Source organism: Lactuca saligna, chromosome 4, assembly GCF_052625555.1.
Source record: "Lactuca saligna cultivar CGN05327 chromosome 4, ASM5262555v1, whole genome shotgun sequence".
In the NCBI taxonomy this organism is placed as follows: domain Eukaryota; kingdom Viridiplantae; phylum Streptophyta; class Magnoliopsida; order Asterales; family Asteraceae; genus Lactuca; species Lactuca saligna.
Window position 1 is genome coordinate 41,211,254 of NC_136420.1, and position 7,204 is coordinate 41,218,457.

Sequence of the window (7,204 nt, forward strand, 5' to 3'; positions counted from 1 at the left end):
GATATTGATCTTACCTACGCGTGGAAAAAATAACGTTGAAAACGGAGCTCGTATGCGAAAGTTACGGGGTTTAGAAGTCTCCTTACATCGCATTTCCTTATATATTTGTTCCTAAGGACTCTCCCTAAGGATCATCACCTACATCACATAGACAGTATTGATTCAAGGATTACTCCCTCAATACGTGCCCATCACACACCAACTATTTCATCTACCCATGTTTTATCCTATAACATTCCCCTCTGGCACGTATCACAATATTGTCCGTTTTGGGCCACTCGGCACGAGGACTTCCCAGGGGGTCACCCATCCTGGTACTACTCCCGCCCGAACACGCTTAACTGCAGAGTTCTTATGGGATCTGCTGCCCTCACGGCTTTAAAACGCGTTGTGATAGGGAAGGTATCCACACCCCTTATAAGGAATGCTTAGTTCTCCTTCCCAGCCGATGTAGGATCAGATCTAACCCACTAATACCAACTTGTAAATTTGTATTTGTTTCGAATGATGGCTGAGAATTTACGGTGTTACAATTTGGTATCAGAGCATACCAATGCTCTGATACCAAATTGTAACACCGTAAATTTCAAAACAAAATTTTCAATTTTCTTATAAAACATAATTCGATTAATATTCATCAAACAACCATATTAATTATCCAATATAGATCAATACAAAATCCCAAGATCACAATGTAAAAACTCCGAGTGTGTGTGTACGGATCAAGCAGGCGCCTTCCCGCGGTCGTCACTAGTACCCGAAACAATAACACCAAACACTGTAAGCACAAAGCTTAGTGAGTTCCCCAAAATACCACATATGACACATATTAGCCACTCGAGGCTATAACTCTGTGGGTCCGTGCACCCAAACTCTGTGAACCCTCAGGTTCTAGCTCTGATAAACATGCACCACATAAATCACATAGAAATAATGCAGTACAACACATAGCATACAAATACTCTATCACATAACTCTGGTTACCTACTCAAGGTAAAGTATAGTGAGAAGACTCACCTCGCGTATCTCGGTATCTCACGAATCCTGGAAATCCCTCGTGCTCGATCCTCCGAGCTCTAATCCTCCTATAAAATTATATGTCTCTAATTAACACTTTATATCTCTAAGGTTGACTATCCCTAAGAAGTCAACACAGGTCAACTCTGGTCAACGGTCAACGGTCAACTTTGACCGGACTCGGCGAGTGCTACGGCGACTCGGCGAGTCTAGACGTTTTCACCAACCCTCTTAAATTCTCTTACTAAACGTCGAGTATTCCCCCTTACTCGACGAGTTTCACCTGAAAGAATCACGGGGCCACCCCGACTCAACTTGCAGAGTCTCAAGAACAACTCGGCGAGTCCCAGTTTGACTTAGTCCACTCGGCATAGCCGATGAATCGGCAGTAGTTCCGTTAGAGGATATTCAGGTGGATGCAAGCCTGAATTATGCCGAGAGACCAGTGGCCATCCGGGATAGGAAGATCAAGGTTCTAAGAAATAAGGAGGTACCTCTGGTGTTGGTTCAGTGGCAACACCGGAGGGGATCAGAGATGACCTGGGAGCCAGAGCGTATGATGCAGGACCAGCATCCGGAGCTGTTTTTAGAGCGAGACTTCAAGGACGAAGTCTAGTCCTAGTGGGGGAGAGTTGTAACAGCCGGATTTTTTAGGTATCTTGTATATTTGTATTTTTGGTGATTTGAGAGGGCACTCGGCGAGTTGGAGCTCAGACTCGCTGAGTAGGGACGCGGATCTGGTCGCAGGATCGCGCCTGGACTCGGCGAGTCCAGGATATGGACTCGGCGAGTCAGCGCTGTGTAATGAAACCCTAATTTCTCGGGTTTGAGACTTATTTAAAGGGCCTAATGGCCGTCATTTGTGCTCACCAGTCCCTTGAGTGAAACCCTAATCGAGTGTGAGCATTTGGAGCTAAGTAGGAGGCCATTATTGATCTTGGAAGTGTCATTGTTGCAAGGAAGGAGAAGAACTAGCCAAGGGAAAGCAAGTGGAGCCACTTCTGAGGGTTTGGAGTCCAGAGCATCACTATTGTGGTAATAATTTCGAGTTATCTTCTTCCTTGTTGTTGTTTATCTAGATTTAGGGTTTGTTGAACCCTTTTATGGCAAGATCTAGTGTCCTCTTGGTCCCTTATGAGGTTTGAACCATAGATCTGGACCCTTAGAGGTCCAGAGTGTCCCTTTACCCAAGCTTTTTGGGAATCAATGGAGGCTTTGGATTGGAATCCTCATGCCTTAGGTCAAAACTCCATTTATGAGCCATGGGGTGTGTTATGAGCACCAAGATAGAAGCTTTACGTGATGAATCAGTCTAGGGAGGCCAGATCTATAGATTGTGGAAGCAAATCTGACCTTAGAAGCAAGTTGGAGTGGTTGCATGGCATGGACTCGCCGAGTCTGTTCATCAGACTCGACGAGTAGTTTGAAGATTGCCTTGGGATTGCTCAGTGAGTGGTCCAATCGAGTCATGGGTAGACTCATTGAGTCAGGGTGAGTTGGAGAGGGATGACGAGCGGACTGAGTCAAACTGGGACTCGCCGAGTTGTTCTTGAGACTCGGCGAGTTGAGTCGGGGTGGCCCCGCGATTCTTTCAGGTGAAACTCGTCGAGTAAGGGGGGAATACTCGACGTGTAGTAAGAGAATTTCAGAGGGTTGGTGAAAACATCTAGACTCGCCGAGTCACCGTAGCACTCGCCGAGTCCAGTCAAAGTTGACCGTTGACCGTTGACCAGAGTTGACCTGTGTTGACTTCTTAGGGATAGTCAACCTTAGAGATATAAAGTGTTAATTAGAGACATATAATGTTATAGGAGGATTAGAGCTCGTAGGATCGAGCACGAGGGATTTCCAGGATTCGTGAGATACCGAGATACGCGAGGTGAGTCTTCTCACTATACTTTACCTTGAGTAGGTAACCAGAGTTATGTGATAGAGTATTTGTATGCTATGTATGTTATGTGTTGTACTGCATTATTTCTATGTGATTTATGTGGTGCATGTTTATCAGAGCTAGAACCTGAGGGTTCACAGAGTTTGGGTGCACGGACCCACAGAGTTATAGCCTCGAGTGGCTAATATGTGTTATATGTGGTATTTTGGGGAACTCACTAAGCTTTGTGCTTACAGTGTTTGATGTTATTGTTTCAGGTACTAGTGACGACCGCAGGAAGGCGCCGGCTTGATCCGTACACACACACTCGGAGTTTTTACATTGTGATCTTGGGATTTTGTATTGATCTATATTGGATAATTAATATGGTTGTTTGATGAATATTAATCGAATTATGTTTTATAACAAAATTGAAAATTTTGTTTTGAAATTTACGGTGTTACAATTTGGTATCAGAGCATTGGTATGCTCTGATACCAAATTGTAACACTGTAAATTCTCAGCCATCATTCGAAACAAATACAAATTTACAAGTTGGTATTAGTGGGTTAGATCTGATCCCACATCGGCTGGGAAGGAGAACTAAGCATTCCTTATAAGGGGTGTGGATACCTTCCCTATCACAACGCGTTTTAAAGCCGTGAGGGCAGCAGATCCCATAAAAACTCTGCAGTTAAGCGTGTTCGGGCGGGAGTAGTACCAGGATGGGTGACCCCCTGGGAAGTCCTCGTGCCGAGTAGCCCAAAACGGACAATATTGTGATACGTGCCATAGGGGGATGTTACAGGATAAAACATGGGTAGATGAAATAGTTGGTGTGTGATGGGCACGTATTGAGGGAGTAATCCTTGAATCAATACTGTCTATGTGATGTAGGTGATGATCCTTAGGGAGAGTCCTTAGGAACAAACATATAAGGAAATGCGATGTAAGGAGATGAGAGGTAAATATGATGTAGGAGACGACCCTTAGGATAAATCCTTAGGGAATGTACTTACGAATAAAGAAGATAATGGGGATGGGTAATTGGGTTAATTGTTTGATGATTAAACATAATAATTACATTATTGTGGGTTGAAGACCCTATATACTCACCAGGTTTCCCAACCTGACCCACTCAGTATAGTTATGTCATAGGTGGGTGATGTGGCATAATCTTGGCCATTGCTTTCTCCCCAAGGCTTGCCACCAGATGGTGACATGTGGCACCAAGTTCAGCCACATTTCACCCTATAAATACCACCTCTCCCACCCTCATTTTCTTCACACCTTTCCCATTCTTTCTTCTCTTTACTCTCTCTCTCTCTCTCTAGAACCTCTCTCTAGCCCCGAAATCCCCCGAAAAGCCTAGGGAACCTCCCTAGCACGAGGCGGAAGCCCCGGAGTGCTCGAAGGCTCTGAGAAGAAGAGCTTTTCAGCTCGGGAACGCTGCTCCAAGCAAAGCCCGGTTTTCTATAAAACCCGTCGTAAGTGAGCTACGCCTACGCTATTTTTAATATAACTTTTATTTAATTATAGTAACGTTATTAGGAACTTATAATAAATACTTGGGCTATTATTATGGGTTATATAAGTATTTTTTGACGCTTATATAATAATAATAATAATAATAGCTAGACTATTAATTAGTCTCGACGAATAATAAACTAAACTCTAGTGGTAATAATACTAGGTTTCGTCGAAGAAAAATTCTTTTTAAGAAGCGAAGCGCTGTCTGAGTTTGGAATCACCACCTTTTCCGGTGAGTGCATAGTTACTTTCAGCTTACACATAGATATGAAGTATTTTATATAAATTACGTGCTATGTGTGCATATTATCTGAATACTTGCTATCTATGTTAGATGAACGTTGTTATACATGTTTTCAATGATTTAAACTGTATATGTATTTTATATCTACGAAAATGTTGGGGTAAAACATGGGTAGATGTAATAGGTGATGTGTGATAAAATGATGAGAGGCCTCGATGTTGTTGTTGTTGATCCAGTCATCTAGCAGAGTATAGATGACGACCACGGACTCTTCTAGACAGTCCAATGGAACACTAGCAGGCTCGCAACCTGTAGGTGTTGTGAACGATGTGTTCACCGGTGTACTCCATCCCCCACATGGTTGCCTATTAGGACATTTATTGCTGAGGAATCCCCTTAGCAGTAGTGTTCGTCCCGATGATGATCCTTAGGCTAGGTCCCTTATGATAGGTGTTTAGGGACGTAAAGTGAGGATAACGGGAACGGGTAATCGGGTTATTGTTGATTGATGAAATTAATAAACTTATTTATTGTGGGTTGAAAACCCTATGTGCTCACCAGGCTCCCAAGCCTGACCCACTCAGTTTTATGCATTACAGGTAGTGGCGCATGAGCATAGGTGTGATGTTTTGGACGAGGGATTACGGATATAGGCCTATAGATATGAAATAATGTAGTAAGGCTTATATTGTACTGTTTATACTTTTGATCTGTACGAACATGACATCCCAAGTCTTTTAATGAAATACATTTCTATGGAAATCTTTATCATATTATTGTTTTGGGACAAATTCCGCAACCCTTTTATTAAAAGATAACTCTGATTTTGAAAAAAAGTATAAACAAAACCGGTCTTTTCTGGCCGTGATTTTGGGGATGTCACAGTTGGTATCAGAGCATTAGTTTAAGCGAACTAGGAATTTGTAGGATTTCTAGACTTAAACTTAGAATGCTAAGCGATGATTATGAGGTGTGAGTACTAGCTTATTTTAGGAATTGTGCCTAAAATGCTTTTATGTGCTAAATGCTTTATGCATGATATGTCGTTATTTTGTTCGGATCTATGGTCTGTTGCCGACCGGATCGGGAAACCTTATGTGTTTAGGATTCTAAATGTACGACTACGATATTAGAACTAGCATGTAAACGTTTCGGAGTGATAAGGACGATTTAAAATGTCTCTCCTAAATAAAGATCTGAATTCACCTTATTCGGTGTATAGATCATGATGGCAAGGACCCGTAGCGGAAACGTGAACGCAAATGGAGGTAGGAACCAACCCCCAGTAGTTCAGCAAATACCTATTGTTGAAGAAGTTGCACCTGAGCCAGTTACCATGGCTGGAGTTCAAGCCATGATTCAGGCTATGCTAGCTGAACAAAGGGAAGAAATGAGACGGATGCTCCGTGAGAATAGAGACGAACCTACCATACATGTTGAACCGACGGAGCCAGTTCCCGAGCCATCTGAGGAAGGGAACTATAGCCGTCAAGTGAGTCAAATAGGGACTCAAGGTGAACAAAGGGATGGCCCAGAAGGAAGAAACAACAAGGATGGGCGGATCTTCAAAAATTTCTTGGGTGCAAAACCACCAAGTCTCTCAGGAAGCCCAAAGCCTGTTGAGATTATGGACTGGATCTCCGAGATGGAGATGGTGTTTGAGAGCTGCGACTGCAACGAAAAGCAGAAGACTGTCTTCGCTGTGAGACAATTGAAAACTGGAGTCTTGAGTTGGTGGAAGCTATTGGCAGATACGATGCCACGAGGAAAAGCCCTGAAAATGTCATGGGATGAGTTCTTGGAACAACTAAAGGCGCAGTACTGTTCAGAGATAGACCTGATTGATCTGAACAATGAGTTCCAAAATTTGAAGAAGGGGAGAATGAGCATCGATGACTATGTTGCTGCATTTACAGAAAAGATGAAGTTGTTTCCATACCTAGTGCCAACCGAACTTTCTAAAATTAAGAAATTCGCAAACGGACTGCCGGCTGACTTTGGCCCAACAGTCAAGATGGCAACCACTCTGAAATCAGCTGTTCGAGCAGCTAAGAATGTGGAGACCCAATAAAAGGAAAGAGGTCTAGAAAGGGCTGAGGTCGGTGAGAAACGGAAGTTCGATGGATCCTCGAAGTCCAACAAGAAGAGTAGATTCTCGAAACCTGGTTCGAGAGGAGGAGGATCAGAAGCAAAGTGGTGTGACAAGTGCAAGAAGAAGCACTTTGGGAAGTGTGATGGAGGGGTCACTTGTTACAAATGCGGAAAGCCTGGGCACTATGCCAATGAATGCACCCTTAACCAGAAGGCCTGTTATGGGTGTAATGAAGAAGGGCACATTTTGAAGGACTGCCCGAAGAAGAAGGAGGCAGGAAGACCCAACATACCACCAAAGCCGAAGGCGAGAGCCTTCCAGATGACGCTCGAGGCTGCAAAGGAGGCAACAGACGTCGCTTCAGGTACCTTTCTTGTAAATGGTTTGCCTGCAAATATACTGTTTGATTCCGGAGCCAACTACTCCTTTGTGTCGCATAAATTTAGTGCGA